This window comes from Colobus angolensis, unplaced genomic scaffold (genome assembly GCF_000951035.1).
Source record: "Colobus angolensis palliatus isolate OR3802 unplaced genomic scaffold, Cang.pa_1.0 Scaffold622, whole genome shotgun sequence".
NCBI classification, from domain to species: Eukaryota; Metazoa; Chordata; class Mammalia; order Primates; family Cercopithecidae; genus Colobus; species Colobus angolensis.
Genome location: NW_012119844.1, coordinates 379,402 through 393,853, shown reverse-complemented (window position 1 = coordinate 393,853; position 14,452 = coordinate 379,402). Strand labels below are relative to the sequence as shown.

At 40.3% G+C, this 14,452-nt stretch overlaps 1 protein-coding gene across 1 annotated transcript in view; it reads right to left on the bottom strand.

The window, feature by feature from the left end:
• Positions 1-5,825: 5,825 nt before the first annotated feature.
• SMPX (small muscle protein, X-linked) overlaps positions 5,826-14,452 on the bottom strand; it is a 58,821-nt gene continuing 50,194 nt past the window's right edge. The window contains exon 5 of the mRNA XM_011963743.1: positions 5,826-6,257. The gene's annotated coding sequence lies outside the window, so the exon portion shown is untranslated. The remainder of the gene's footprint in view (positions 6,258-14,452) is intronic.

Genomic DNA, 14,452 nt, shown 5'->3' with positions numbered 1-14,452 from the left:
GTGCTGGATCAGGGCTCATGACCTATTGATTTTGCCGTGGGTTTAGTTTTGAAAACATATGCAGCTATTTAAAGTGATTATTGCTCTTTCTAATATGGCAGCCAAGGTTAAAATGTAGATCAGTCTGAGTGAGAGACCAAGCTCTGGCCCATAAGAAGCTGCAAGCAGGCGGGAGGGCTGTGGCTATGCTAATGTCACTGGAGGAAAGAGAGTAAATGGGGATTAAGGAAGGGCTGGGGCCCGAGTCATCCCAGGGCAGTTCCAGGTCACATGTGTATCAAGACTATGTGACATTTAGATGTCTCGGGTCATCCCAAGCCAGATTCTCTTTTAATCCTTGCTATACTTGGAAGTTCCTGCACATACTCCTTACACATCAGAAGAAAATAGATGATGAGTGTTCGATTGTGCATGAAGCAGATAGGTTTCCTCTGCTCAGCTAGACTGCAAAGAAGCCACAAAACCTTTGGTGACCCACCAAAGGGCTCTAGGAGTAAATCACTCTCCCTTCTCCCTTTCTCTCATTCTGTTTCTCTTCCTCCCTTTTTTTCCCCCTAGCCCTCCTACATGTCTTCCTCTTTACTATGTCTTATGCAGCAAGCAAGCTCTGAAGCTTAATAAACAGATGATCTTTTACATGTCTTTGTTTTGGTAAAGTCTTGTGACACCAGACTGCCCCTGAGTCATTCTTCACAGCTCCCACCTCCCTATGACCCATCCACCTCGTATTTGGGCATCTGTAAAGTTCCCAGTACATCTGTAATCAGAGAGAATGCATCAGGCCTCCCGAGGAAGAGTCTGTTGTCCTAAAAATCTGATTTCCAGACCATAGCAAGTGATTTTAGCTTATTTACCAGGATCAAAAGTTGGCAAATAACCATGATGTTTGAGGACCAGAGACTGTTACATAATCATCCTTTGGTGGCGACAATGAGGTCACATGTTTACCCATCTAATCGCTGATCAAGGACATGTTTCATTGCAGATAATGTGCTCACTGGCCCATAACTTAATTACTGAGTGTCTTGAGTGTCTGAATCAACAAAGCTTTCAGATGTAGGTCTTGCCTAACCTAATGGTGCATATGTTAAAGATCATTGCTTCTGTTCGGCCTCTAAAAGAAAGGTCTGGGGGATACAACGGGCCATTGCCAGTGCTGTTCTCAATGACCTCTCATTGAAAAACATGCCAGATAGTTGGTCCAAGTGTTGTGGGTTATTGTTAAGTTGAAAAACATTCCAGTTCCCACGGTTTATTTTCTAGCCAGCAATAGACATTATTGTTTATATGCAGGGCCAAATAGAACCAACAATTCCAGGGTGACAGATACTGGTAAATTCTCTAGTGAAAGCATGCTCTCCGAGGAAATTAATGCCACACAACAGAGAGGGGATGGCTCCCCTCCCAAGCTAGGAAAGAAAATATGTCAATAAAAGTCTGGGGAAATAAACAATAAGCAAAGAAGGGCCAAAATGTTGGGTGTATTGGTTGGGGTTCTTGCAGTAGACCAGGATCTAACTACAGAGTTTGAAGTCCAATGGTGTCTCTTGAAGGGTCATTTCTCCTGGTTAATTCTTCCTTCTGAATTCCCTACCCTATGTGTGTGATTTGTCCGGATTCCAAATAGAGCTCCCACTCTCCCGCTCCTGGGCCATCACTATCACAACCATGATGCCTAGCAATGAATTCAGAATTTGGGAAAAAGAAAAGTTTGGAGTTTTTGTTTGTTTGTTTTTTCAAGATTTAAAGAGTCTTGGCCAGGCGTGGTGGCTGACACCTATAATCCCAGCACTTTGGGAGGTCAAAGCGGGTGGATCACTTGAAGTCAGGAGTTTGAGACCAACCTGGCCAATGTGGGGAAACCTTGTCTCTACTAAAAATACAAAAATTAGCTGGGTGTGCTGGTGCATGCCTGTAGTCCCAGCTACTCAGGAGGCTGAAGCACAAGAATCACTTGAACCCAGGAGACAGAGGTTTCAGTGAGCCGAGATCACACCACTGTACTCCAACCCGGGAGCCTGGGCAACAGACTGAGACTCCGTCTGGAAAAAAAAAAAAAAAAAAGACATAAGGAGTTTTGGTCCATGCACTATTATTATATCACTGGAGGCAGCTATGCTATCTCCTATTTCCTCATCTGCAAATTTAAATAAATGCAACATGCCATTTTTAGGAAATTATAATAAAATTGGATCCACTAGATGATTTTAGAATGCTAAGCAAAGGCCTAATTTCCAATACTAAGCAGAAATCCCATGCTCTCATGGGTGTCTGGCCTTCTACAAGTTGAGATGTCTCCTTTGGCTTCTTCTGATGCTCCTCTTCTCCCATTGAATGCAGGAAAACTCACCTCCATCAGAGTGAGGAGGGTAAGGATTGCCTGAGATCAAGAATCTGTGTGTTGTCAGGACCAGAAGACACAGTATCAAACAAAGCAAAACAAAATCATAAATCAAGAACAAAGCCTTCCCTGTTTTTTGTTTTTGTTTTTGTTTTTCCTAAACCTTGCCATCAGCCATAAAGCAGCATGGCTTGTGTGGGTGGATTGGATGTTGGTGTGTTCCAAATACTTCAGAAAAGAAATTCCTCCAGGATACTGTCTTTTCCAGTGCACCATTGATGTATGAACAATATTAAGCAGCAGGAATAGTTTCCAGAGAAGTCTAGACCCCCATTCTGTATGTCTAGAGACCATGAGCTACCCCCACACTGGAGTAAAACCTGTGGGCACACCTCCTCTAACTATGGCCCTCCCAACAAACAATCAGATTTGAAAAATTCAATTTGAGAGTGCAGACCTCCTTTGGCTTTGCAGCTAATCTGCAGACATTTGAAGCCCAAGGGGAAAGCCTCCTTCCCTCTGGAATCTGCATTGTAATATATCCTCACTGAACCAGGGAAAGAGCTGGTCATAAAAAAGAGCCTTGTTATTTGATAGCATGGTTTATCCTAGTCGGTGGTGTCACTGAATTGTTTTGCTAAGAAGTCAAATGTTAAGGGATTGATTTCCTCCTTTAATAAACAAGCACAGGGGTGAAGGATGTGAGGCCAAGTGCATTCCACAATCTGAAAATGATTGCTTAATTGAGGTTGTTTTTCTTTCTCTGAAGAACACAAAGGTGATGATGTTGTTAAGGCTGCAATCTTATTTTACGGCTGAATCCCCTCTTTTAATAATCAGCATATATTTTTTTTTTGACAGTGTGATTTGCCTTCAGTGTAAGATCTAAACAAGTTTGGTCATTTGCGTAGAGAAAAAAAATGAAATACATGACTGCTAAGGATTTTCTTAGTCTGGCAACATCCTGGTGGGTTGCTTCCTGTCTTCATGAGTGCTCTTTGTATGGCTTGCTGAATGAATACAGGATTGCATATGAACATTATGGTAATATATCCTCCTTTGGAGAAGCACAGAAATGTAATTAATGGTATGTGAGGCAAAGAACTAGCGATGGGCCACAGATGCATACATTCAGCATCAGGTTAAAATTCCAAGAGAGCATCAATTATCAAGTTAAATGCAGTTTCTATTTCAAGCTAGATTGCAAAGCAATGGGATAATGCCAGAGGCCCTCAAAGGGAACTAATTTTAATTGATCAACCCATAGTCGTGGAATCCAAATGAGCCCTGTTCTCATCGCCAAAGGGGGAACCCTAATTCTAGGTCAGCTCAAGAATGTAGGAGAGGGGATTTCACAGGATGGCACATTAAAATTAGTAGTGTTCCTTACATGGGCCTGATCATAATGGGAGGCTTTTTGTAAATCCTCTAACTGCTCTAGTTAAAAATGAGGGATTCATTTGGGTAATTATCACCTCCCATGGCCTGGGCGTAACTTAGAAAACTACTGTGTCATTCAGCTAGTCAGTAAGTAACCTTGGAAACAAAGCCAATTACCTTTCAGTCTGCACTGTTGAAATGTAAAGATCATAAAAAATGAGTGCTTGAGATAATTCTGGAGAGGCTTATGTGTTCCTAATGGCTTCTGCTCCAAACAGAGAAGCTTTCCAAGTGTCCCGCAGGTCCTGGACCCAGCGGGGCCTTCTTTCACTCATGCCTCAAGCACAATATAGGAAAATTCCATACATGGGGGAGGGGGAACAGAGAGGTATGGTTTTTCTGTTTTTTTATTTTTTAAAGCAAGGTGATTTTCTAGACAAACATGCTTTGTGTTCCCCCAGCACTTAGCATACAGACTGACACCTAGTAGGCATCCAGGAAATGTGGGTGGAGTGAAAGTTGTATTGTACTCAAAGACACTCTCCTTATAGTAGAGTATGATTATCATACCATTTACAATGTGCACACTAATAACTGGGTATGGTACCTTATGCTTATTCACACCAGAGTTGTTTCCCTCCTAACGAACCTTCATCTATTTGTACTTTGCTTCTCCTTCATGGAAAAGTTGTGTGATTGGTTGTTTATAAACCTATAAGATAAATAAGGCTGTTTCCATGAGACATATGGGTTTTTAAAGAGCCATTTAGCATAGAATGTGTGAATTTTGAAAATTATAACTTCATCAAAAGCAAAGACTGTCTTTTCCTATATAGTGAATTTGAGCCTTAACAAAATACAATACATATTAAATTTAAAATTCAATAAATACATTGAATTTGTCTAATGACTTTGGTATGTATTGTGCTGCAAATTTGCCCTGGAAGACATTAAAATATGAAGACAATTTTTATAACTTTATACCAGAACTTAATTTTGAAACTGAACATAGATAATTTACATTAAAACAAAGTGAACACTGAGTTAAATTTGGTAACCCTACCCAACTACTCTAATCAGTGTAGAGTGAGACAGTCTGAGGCAACCTAGCACCTATTTAGAACCTGTTTACCTCATCTGCTGACAGATTATTAGGCTGGCATATTTTGTTCTGATTGATATTTCCCCTGCCATATGTATATATGAGATGTAGATGACCAGATAAATCACAGTCTGGTGAAACACATGGGACCTATGACCAGACAGGCACCTTTTTGGGAAAACTTAAATTCATCAGGCACTGCTGACTCTGTGGCCAGTCACATGTGTAGGCAATGATAGCCCTGCTTTTCGAAGCTGAGCTCTATGAAACAGAAAAGCGGGAGAGTAATTTACACTTGGGATATTTCAAAGTACATCTGATTTTTTACAATGGCTGACTCTGAAGCAAAATTCAAAGTCATTCAGCCTGAGAAACGACGTTGAGGTCTCTGCATACCAGGTAGGTGACATGCTTGCTTTTCAAACAGTGTGCTCTTGATAACCTGGTCCCTCAAATCTTCACACTGTGAAGTTGTCCAAGCCTTTCAGAAGATCATAAGACTCTAGAGGAGCACAGGTGATTCTTTTTGGTCTATGATAGTGTTGGACATTGATTCAGTTGACATAGAGACTCTCCATTTTAGCAGCAGGAGACATGTTTCATCTTTGGACGGCTCTTCTCCTCTCTTGTTCTGTTTGCTCAGCTTTACTTTATTGTGCCTTATAATGAACTCTATTCCATCTGGGTGAGGGGAGTTTCTAACTTATAATGAACTCTATTCCATCTGGGTGAGGGGAGTTTCTAAGCCTCTATAGATGTAAAATGCACTCACTGTAAAACTCCTCATCCTTGGAGGAAGAATATCAATGATATCCAATTCCTCAAGTGATATTTAACTTCATATGAGTGATCAGTCAGCCATGGTTTTACCCATGGTACTCAATAATTCAGAATGAGAGGCCCTCACTTAGGCAATATGGGATTGGGCTGACTCATATCTCATTTCTCTCCAGGTTAGGGAATATGTAGCTATCTGAAATATAAAAATTAATTTAGTCTAGATTCACATTTTACATTTAGTCAAATATTTATTTGAACTCATAAAAAGTTTAGTGACATAATTTAAAAGGTGAAGAAGGTGAAGAACTAAAATGCATTCCAAATATTGACCAAAATACCGTAGGAAGTAGCTTGAGAAACTTTTCATCAAAATCATTAGACACATTTCCGTATCACTCTGCATAAAATCATATCCCTCCTCAAAACCACACCCTCCAGGTGTTGAATTTATGGGCTAATTTGTTCTGTGAGGTGCCAAAAATGAAGATAAAGTAGGAAATACAGCCAACTAGAAGGAAGAGATATAAATGTACAAACAGGCCATTTCTGCTAGAGTCTCAGGCATTCAGGAGGTTCGTAATCATCATACAAATATATAAAATTTTAGTGAGCTATTGAATCCATCTTCTTACTCTTTAATTCTTCACATCAAGCCTGCAAAAGAAAAACCAAAGGAACCATGAGTTTTTCCCGTCCAGTGTCATTAAGGCATAATTGACAAATGAAGATGGTATATATTTACAGTGTACAATACAATGTTTTGATATATGCATACATACATTGTAAAATGTTTAAGTCACCATAATTAGCATATCCATCACCTCACATACTTATTTTTGTGGGGAGGACATTTAAGATCTCTTAGCAATTTTCAAAGATACATTATTAACTATAGTCATGATGCTGTACAACAGATCTGATATGGTTTGGCTGTGTCCCCATCCAAAATCTCATCTTGAATTGTAATAATCCCCACATGTCAAGGGTGGGACCAGATGGAGATAATTTAATCATGGGGGTGGTTCCCCCCATACTATTCTCATGATAGCGAGTGAGTTCTCATGAGATCTGATGGTTTTATAATGGCTTTCCCCCATTTTGCTCTGCACTTCTCTTTTCTGCTGCCACGTAAAGAAGGACGTGTTTGCTTCCCCTTCTGCCATGATTGTAAGTTTCCTGAGGCCTCCCCAGCCCTGCAGAATTGTGAGTCAATTAAACCTCTTTCCTTTATAAATTACCCAGTCTCAGGTATTTCTTCATAGCAGCATGAGAATGGATTAATACGAGATCTCCAGAATATATTCACCTTATGTATCTGAAATTCTGTGTATTCTTTAACCATTATCTCCCCATTCACACCACCCCTCAAGCCCCTGGCAACCACCATTTGACTCTCTGCCTCTATGAGTTCAATGTTTTTAGATTCCACATATAAGTAAGATCATGCCATATTTGTCTATGTCTGGCTTATTTGACTTAGCATAATGTCCTCCAGGTTATAAATCAATATGATAGGAACAAGTCAAAATTGAAGACCCCATTTTCACTTGAAAATTTTATCTCTCAATTCCATGAATGTAAATGAACTATGGGTAGATGCTGTGGCCATCAACTTTGGCTCTAGTGATTTAAGTAATTCTAAACTAAATTAGGATAGCTTCTCCTGAAGGATTAGAGTATAATGTTAGTCTTATGATTATGGCTTGTAAGACCACTGGTGCCTGAGGTAAATTTGCATTTATGGCTCCAGTTCTTCACCTCTCCCTACTGCCATGTAACTTTGTAGTTTTCTACCACCGTGGGTGGGGTATAATTCCTCATGCCTGAGTTTGGCCACACATCTTGCTTTGGCCAACAGAATGAGGCAGAAATGATGGTGTACCAGTTTTGAGCCTATGCCTCAAGAGGTATCACATGTTTTTGCTTACTCTTGTATTTCTGCTGTTGCCATAACAAGGGTATGCCCAGGTTAGCCTTCTGATCCCAGAAGAAGGACAAGAAATATGTGGAGCAGAACCAACCCTGCTAAAGCACCCTAACCAGGCCCCATGTAGAGCAGAGCCCCCAGATGGCCTGCAGACACATCAGTGAGTCCAGCCAAGATCAGCTGAGCCCAACCTGTATCAGCTGAGGCCAAAACACATGAGTTAGAATAAGAAATTATCTTGTTTTAAACATTGAATTTGGGGGGTGGTTTGGTATGCAGCAATAGCTAATTGATATGGTGCCACTTCTTTTCAAAGCTCTTGTAATGCAGGGATTCTTGAACACTATTTACACATTTGTTTTCCATTAGTCTTTGGTGTCATTCCTTGTGTGTTTTACTTATGTGAATGAGCTGAATCTTTTCTTAAAAATGGAATGCTCACCTTTTTTTATTGCCAATGGCTGGAGAAAGAAAACTCCATAAACAAGGATCTTTCCCCTGCTGGGGCAGAAACTCTGGTTTGGCACCCTCCATAATCCTTGTTTTTCTCTACTACAAAGGCTGGTGAGCGAAATACTACACTCTATTTCTCAGTCTCTCTTACAGCTAGGGGGAGCCATGGGACCCAGTTCTGGCCATTGAGCCCGAAGAAGTCTATAGCAGAGATCTGTCTAAGAAAGCTTCCCTTTCTTGTATATTTCTTTAGAGATCACAAAGCCCATAGTGTCATTGAACATTTCTAGCATTGCTGTGATGCAGGTTGTGTTGTACTCACTGTTGAGATGAAATACGTAGAGGTTCAAAAAGCAAAGTAGCTAGCTCAAAGTCTCATAGCTGGTAGATAGAAAAACTGGGATTTTAACAGAGGTGTCCTGACTTTGGAGCTGTTTCTACTCCACTAACAGGGTATGGATGGTTTGTGAACCAGAGGAAAAAGTAGGAAGTTATTAATGATTGTAAAATTGAAAATGCTATCAACAGCAGTCAGCATAGGTTCTTGTATTTCCCCAGCATTTTATCTTATTATCAAAAGAACACAATATGAGATTTACTCTCTTAATACATTTTTAAGTGTATAATACAATAATATTGTTGACCATAAGTACAATGTTGTACAGCAGATCTCTAGAGCTTACTCATCTTGCTTGACTGAAACTTTATGCCTGTTGATTAGTAACACCCCATTTCCCCCTTCCCCCCGGTAACCACCACTTCACTCTTTGATTCTACGTGTTTAACTATTTTAGCCACCTCATATAAGTGGAATCATGCAGTATTTGTCCTTGTGTTACTGACTTATTTTACTTTGCATACTGTCCTCAGAGTTTATCCATGTTGTCACATATTGCAGTTTCCTTCTTATTCCAGGATAAAAATTCCAGTGTATGTGTACCACATTTTCTTTATTCATACATCTACCAATGGACATTTAGGTTGTTTACTAATTTTTTAAAGAAATTATCAATTTTCAGTCCATGCCAGTCACTAAGTGGAGGTAAGACACCACCTCCTTCCCAGCCCATGATTTCTGAGTGACTAGCAATTTCACAGCTTCATCCTGGAGTACCAGGATTCAGGCTCATCTCTGGTCATTCTCTCTTAGGTACCCTATACTCTGAGTTCACTAGACCACTTTTTGCTCCTGTAATGACAAGAGCCTTTGGGCCTCTCCCTCTTTGGTTATAACTTTTGACTAAAATACCACCTCCCCATGACTCTCCATATAACATGCTGAATTTTTATTTGCTTATATGCATCATCTCACTCCTCTCATGTCTCCCACTATAGCTGCCCTGCCACTAGGCTAGGATCTTTTAATGATATAAATATGTTCTTTTAAGGATATAAATAAAGTTTTACATCCCATTGGCTATCATGGCACCTGACACATGGCAGGGGTCCAGTGATTGATGAGTTGGACTACTGGAGAAATGAAAATAGGAAAAGAACTGGAGTTGCAGTTGTAGCCAAACCCACATTCTTCAATGTGAGGCAGCAGTAATGAGTGAAGGCCCATAGATGCAGAAATCCAGGAGTGTTGGATTGATGTGCTATGTTTCTGCTATGCTGCCAATTCTGCCCTAGGTTCCAGCTCTGGCCCCATGATGGCCAGGGTATGCTCTAGCCACTTTACTGCTATGGTCACTGTGCTGGATGACATATGGCCAGTCTCTCTGACTAAGTAAGAGGCCCATGACAAGCTTCCCTTGAAGCCGAAGTATTCCTTGGGCTTCTCTGGGCAGCATGGAATGGGTGATGATCCATAGGAAATTGTCACTGAAGCATGTTTTATGAGGTGTGATTTCTCTCCAAGATGTGTCCAGACTGAGAAGCACCATCTGCAACCCAGAAATGGGTACCATTTATATGGCAGGCTTGACATGGACTCTGATAATTCTTTATCTGTCCCAGATACATAGGTGAAATTATGGCTATACTGAGAAACATAGAATGAGCCATTTGCATTGGAGAGCTGTAAGATGTCCTTCACCAGTGGGTTCAGCTTATAGGCCTCTCTGACTTTGAGACAGTTTTGTAAACATAGAGAACTAATGAGTGGATAAAGAAAATGTGGTATATATACCCCATGAAAGATTACTCATCCATAAAAAGGAATGAAATAATGTCTTTTGCAGCAACTTGGATGGAGCTGGAGGCCATCATTCTAAGTGAAGTAACGTAGGAGTGGAAAACAAAAAATTGTATGTTCTCATAAGTGAAGCTAAACTATGAGTATGCGAAGGCATACATAGTGATATAATGAACTTCAGAGCCTCAGAAAGGGAAGGGTGGGAGGGGAGCTAGGGATAAAAACAACATATTAGGTACAATGGACACTACTCAGGTGATGGGTGCACTAAAATCTCAAAATTCATCACTATACAACTCATCTATGTTACAAAAAAACCACTTGTGCCCCAAAAGCTATGAAAATAAGCATTTTTTTAAAAAAATAGAGAAATCTTGATCCAGTTTTCCCAGACCACCATGACTACTGTGAGACGACCATATTTAGAAAAATAAATGTATGGAATTCTTAATATAACATTAGCCCCAGGGGAACTTTGCTCTTCCTCTTTACTTACTGCAGTTGAGAGCCAAGGCAGACCTGAAAAAAACTGTGAAGAGGGGGAAGCTGAGCCAATGCTATCAGCCTGTGCTCATGTGGGAGTGGAGAAACAGCTGATGGTGGCAGTGCCAGTTTTGAGCACCTACTACGTGCCAGGCACTCCATCAACTGACTACACAGCTACCTTGTTCAGCCTACAAAATAAACCTGATTCTTCCTTGCAGAAGGAGCCAGGCATGAGGTGACAGATGAAGCAGGGGCCGTTGCAGGTGTCCTCCTGCAGATCACCCTGTCCCTCAGCTTCCCCCACTCCCGGGTCCCAGTATAATTCAAGAGGGCCCAACAAGCCTGGAAACAGGACAGCAATGATGGATAAGGTCAGATATAGTCCATCCCAGAGTCCAAAGTCCCCAGAGGGCAAGAATCTCCATCCTTGGCTTTGTGGGACTCAGCATGTGCTCGGGATGCTGGCATGATACCAGAATACAAAAATTCGGGAATCTAGAGACCTGAGCTCCCTGCTCTGCATCAGGGCTCGAATTTAGAAATGAGAAACAATGGGAAGGGATCCAGAGCTAAAATTGCCCATACTGTAAAGCACTCTTGCTTGTCAGGGTGTTGGAATGCATGTGTATTGGGCTGTCTCCAGGGCCACGCTGCTTTGCTGCCTAGACAACAGTTGTCAGCTATTCTCCTGTGCCCTGTTCTCCTGTAGGGGACGTTTGTGAGAATGATGGGGAAGGTACAGCAACCAGCTGAAAAAGTCCTTCTGTAGCTACCCCACATATCTTTTGTACCCAGACCAAAAATGACATGGAAGCACAACCTCTAGTTTACATTTGGGAAGGGTACATCTTGGCTGGTGTGTGGATGATACACCAAATATCTCCCTTGTGTCGCCGTAAGTCCAGACTGAGGAACATGTGATGTTTACGCCTTGCTGTGACCCATTTATAGCTGTGTTACTCATAGTCGCTGTGGCCCCACATATATCATGTGGGAAATGGAGTCCACTCAACACTTGTCTGCACTTGGTCCTTTAACCACACACTTGGGGGCAGTACAATGATTACTTCCTCCTACATGGTGCTAAATCATAGAGCCATAAACACAGTGACACTCAGAAGTACTTGAGAGAAGGCAGTGCCTCATGGTCTGGTTCCATATGCAATGGCCAACCATGCACCCAGAGCAAACTGGTTAAAACTCTGGAGTTCCTTAGAGGGCATCAGAAATAAGACAAACACCTAGCATTTATAAAGTCTTCTAGAGTTTACAGAGCACATTCACACATATTGTCCCTTGTAATCATCAGGACCACACCCTAAGGAAAGTGGTGCAAGCTACAACTAAGGCTTGTAAGGAACAACACATACCCAAGGTCAGAGAGGCACTCAGCCTGGAATTGCACCCAAACAACTCCAAACCCAAACTCTTTCTTTTGTCCCAAACAGGTACTCGTAAAGTCAGAGAAACAAAACTTTAAGTAAAAATTAGGAACATTTTTTCCTAAATTGTGAAACATCCACCAAAGTTGCCTTTGCAACTCATAAAGCCTTTGGTGGTTAAAGTGAAAATTGAAATGCTTCTAACAATAACTACATAAAAACAGGGAAGAAGAGGAAGGCACAAAGACCAGAATATTTGCCTTGGTCAAATCCTGCACCTGAAATCCAGATTAAAGTAGTGTTAAGTGCAGGACCTGGAAAATTCAAGTGACTATAAGGAAAAGGCAAATTGCATATCCAGGTTGAATCTCATTAAAATATTTTTTAGTAATCCTATTGTATTGAGAGTTTGTTATATTTGATATCAACTCAGAGTTAGGGGCTGGCAACTGAGATACAACACTTGTTTGGTAAGATCTTGGTGGAGAAAGGGGCATCATCAAAGACCAGTCACCATAGGCAGCTCCAGATTTTGTGGGAAATTTCTCTTCATCCATCAGAACATAGTCCTCCCTGTCTCTAAAGGGGCTACTGACTTCATTGGAGAAATATTGACCCAAGATTTCCCTACCAAGGCAGAGTTCAATAACCTCTAGAAGTAGATAAAATGATAAATAAGTCAAGGAGACTGCTGTCTTAACCAAGAGGTTCTCAGCTTTTCCAAAGATGACAAAATCTTTCTATATTGTTTATGCCATGGCATTCAAGGCCTAGAGACAATGGTGATTATATCAGAAGTACCAAGAATCCTCCTACATCTGTGGCAGCCAGGGGTTCTGGAGCAACCAAACAGAAAACTAATTTTTTTTGACATTTAACTAACAGAGCATGTGAAACAAATGTAGGCCTCCCTGCCTTCTTCCCATAATGCATTCCTGGAAAGCACATTGTCATAGAGATCACCTTAAAGCTGATTGATTGTTTTCACAGTCACAGTGATGGTAATGAGTGGTCCAAAGACTCAGTAGTCAGATAAAAAGATGACCTTTGATGTATTACTAGGCAAAGATGTAACTATAAGGCTTTATAATCTTTTAAAATAGTAAAACTTTTTCAAAGACAAATGGAACTAGAGTTTTGGTATTGCTCCTCATTTTAGAAATTAGGAAATTGAGATCCAGAGGGGTTGAGTCACTTGTCCAGGATCACACAGCTAGCTATTGGCTGATCCAGGATGAGTTTTGGAGCTCTTTCTGCTACACCAAATTCTTTTGCAAAACTTGTAAAAATTAGCATACATGTATTAGTCTGTTTTAACACTGCTAATAAAGACATACTCAAGACTGTGTAATTTATAAAGAAAAAGTGGTTTAATGGACTCATAGTTCCACGTGTCTGGGAAGGCCTCATGATCATGGTGGAAGGCAAAGGAGGAGCAAAGTCATGTCTTACATGGTATCAAGCATGCAAGAGAGAGCATGTGCAGGGGAACTCCCCTTTATCAAACCATCAGATCTCATGAGACTTATTCACTATCACGAGAACAGCATGGGAAAGACCCACCCCCATAATTCGATTACCTCCCACTGGGTCCCTCCCGTGACACATGGAAATTATGGGAGCTACAATTCAAGATTTAGGTAGGGACACAACCAAACCATATCAATAAGTAATCTGTACATATTGACAGTACATTAGAGGCACACATTAACAACTGATACACAGAAATATATCTGTAGTGTACCAAAACGTTGACTTAACAAATATTCATGCATTTGTTCTAATGAACACCAAAATTTCACTTAAAAATATTTCTTGCCTTCTCAGAATCTAGCAGTGTTTCTAAAAATACTTTATATAGAGTAAAATGCTCAAATCTTAAGTGAACTTGATAAATTTTTTACCATATATATACCCATGTAAGGCCTTTATTTTTACATAGCTCTTAAATACTACTGTATATGCCAGCAAAACCATGAGGTTTTGTTCATTTGAGAAATACTAGTTTCAAGAGATGATAAAACAAGTTTTCCTTTGAAAAGAAAGGGAGAGGAAAAGAGGGAGAAAAAGAAAACCATCAATCATCAGATAAATTGAGAAATACTGGACTAAAGCAAAGATAAAAAACCTTCTTAGTTTAAGGGCTCCTTGGAACTTTAAATATACACATATATAGTGTGTGTGTTGGGTGTGGGGACCATACCATTGTATCATTTTCAAAATTCACTCAATCACTGAAGCATTTTTCCAGTTTTATACTGTATAAATTATTTATCATTCATTATATCACAAATAGTATTCATAGCATTTCATCAGGTGGCTGCACCAGAGCTTGCTTAATTGGAATCCTATTATAGGACACTTAGGTTCTTTTTTTTTTTTTTTTCATTGCCTTGCTCCAAAGTTTCTTTTCTTTTTTTTTTTTTTATTATTATACTTTAAGTTCTAGGGTACATGTGCATAA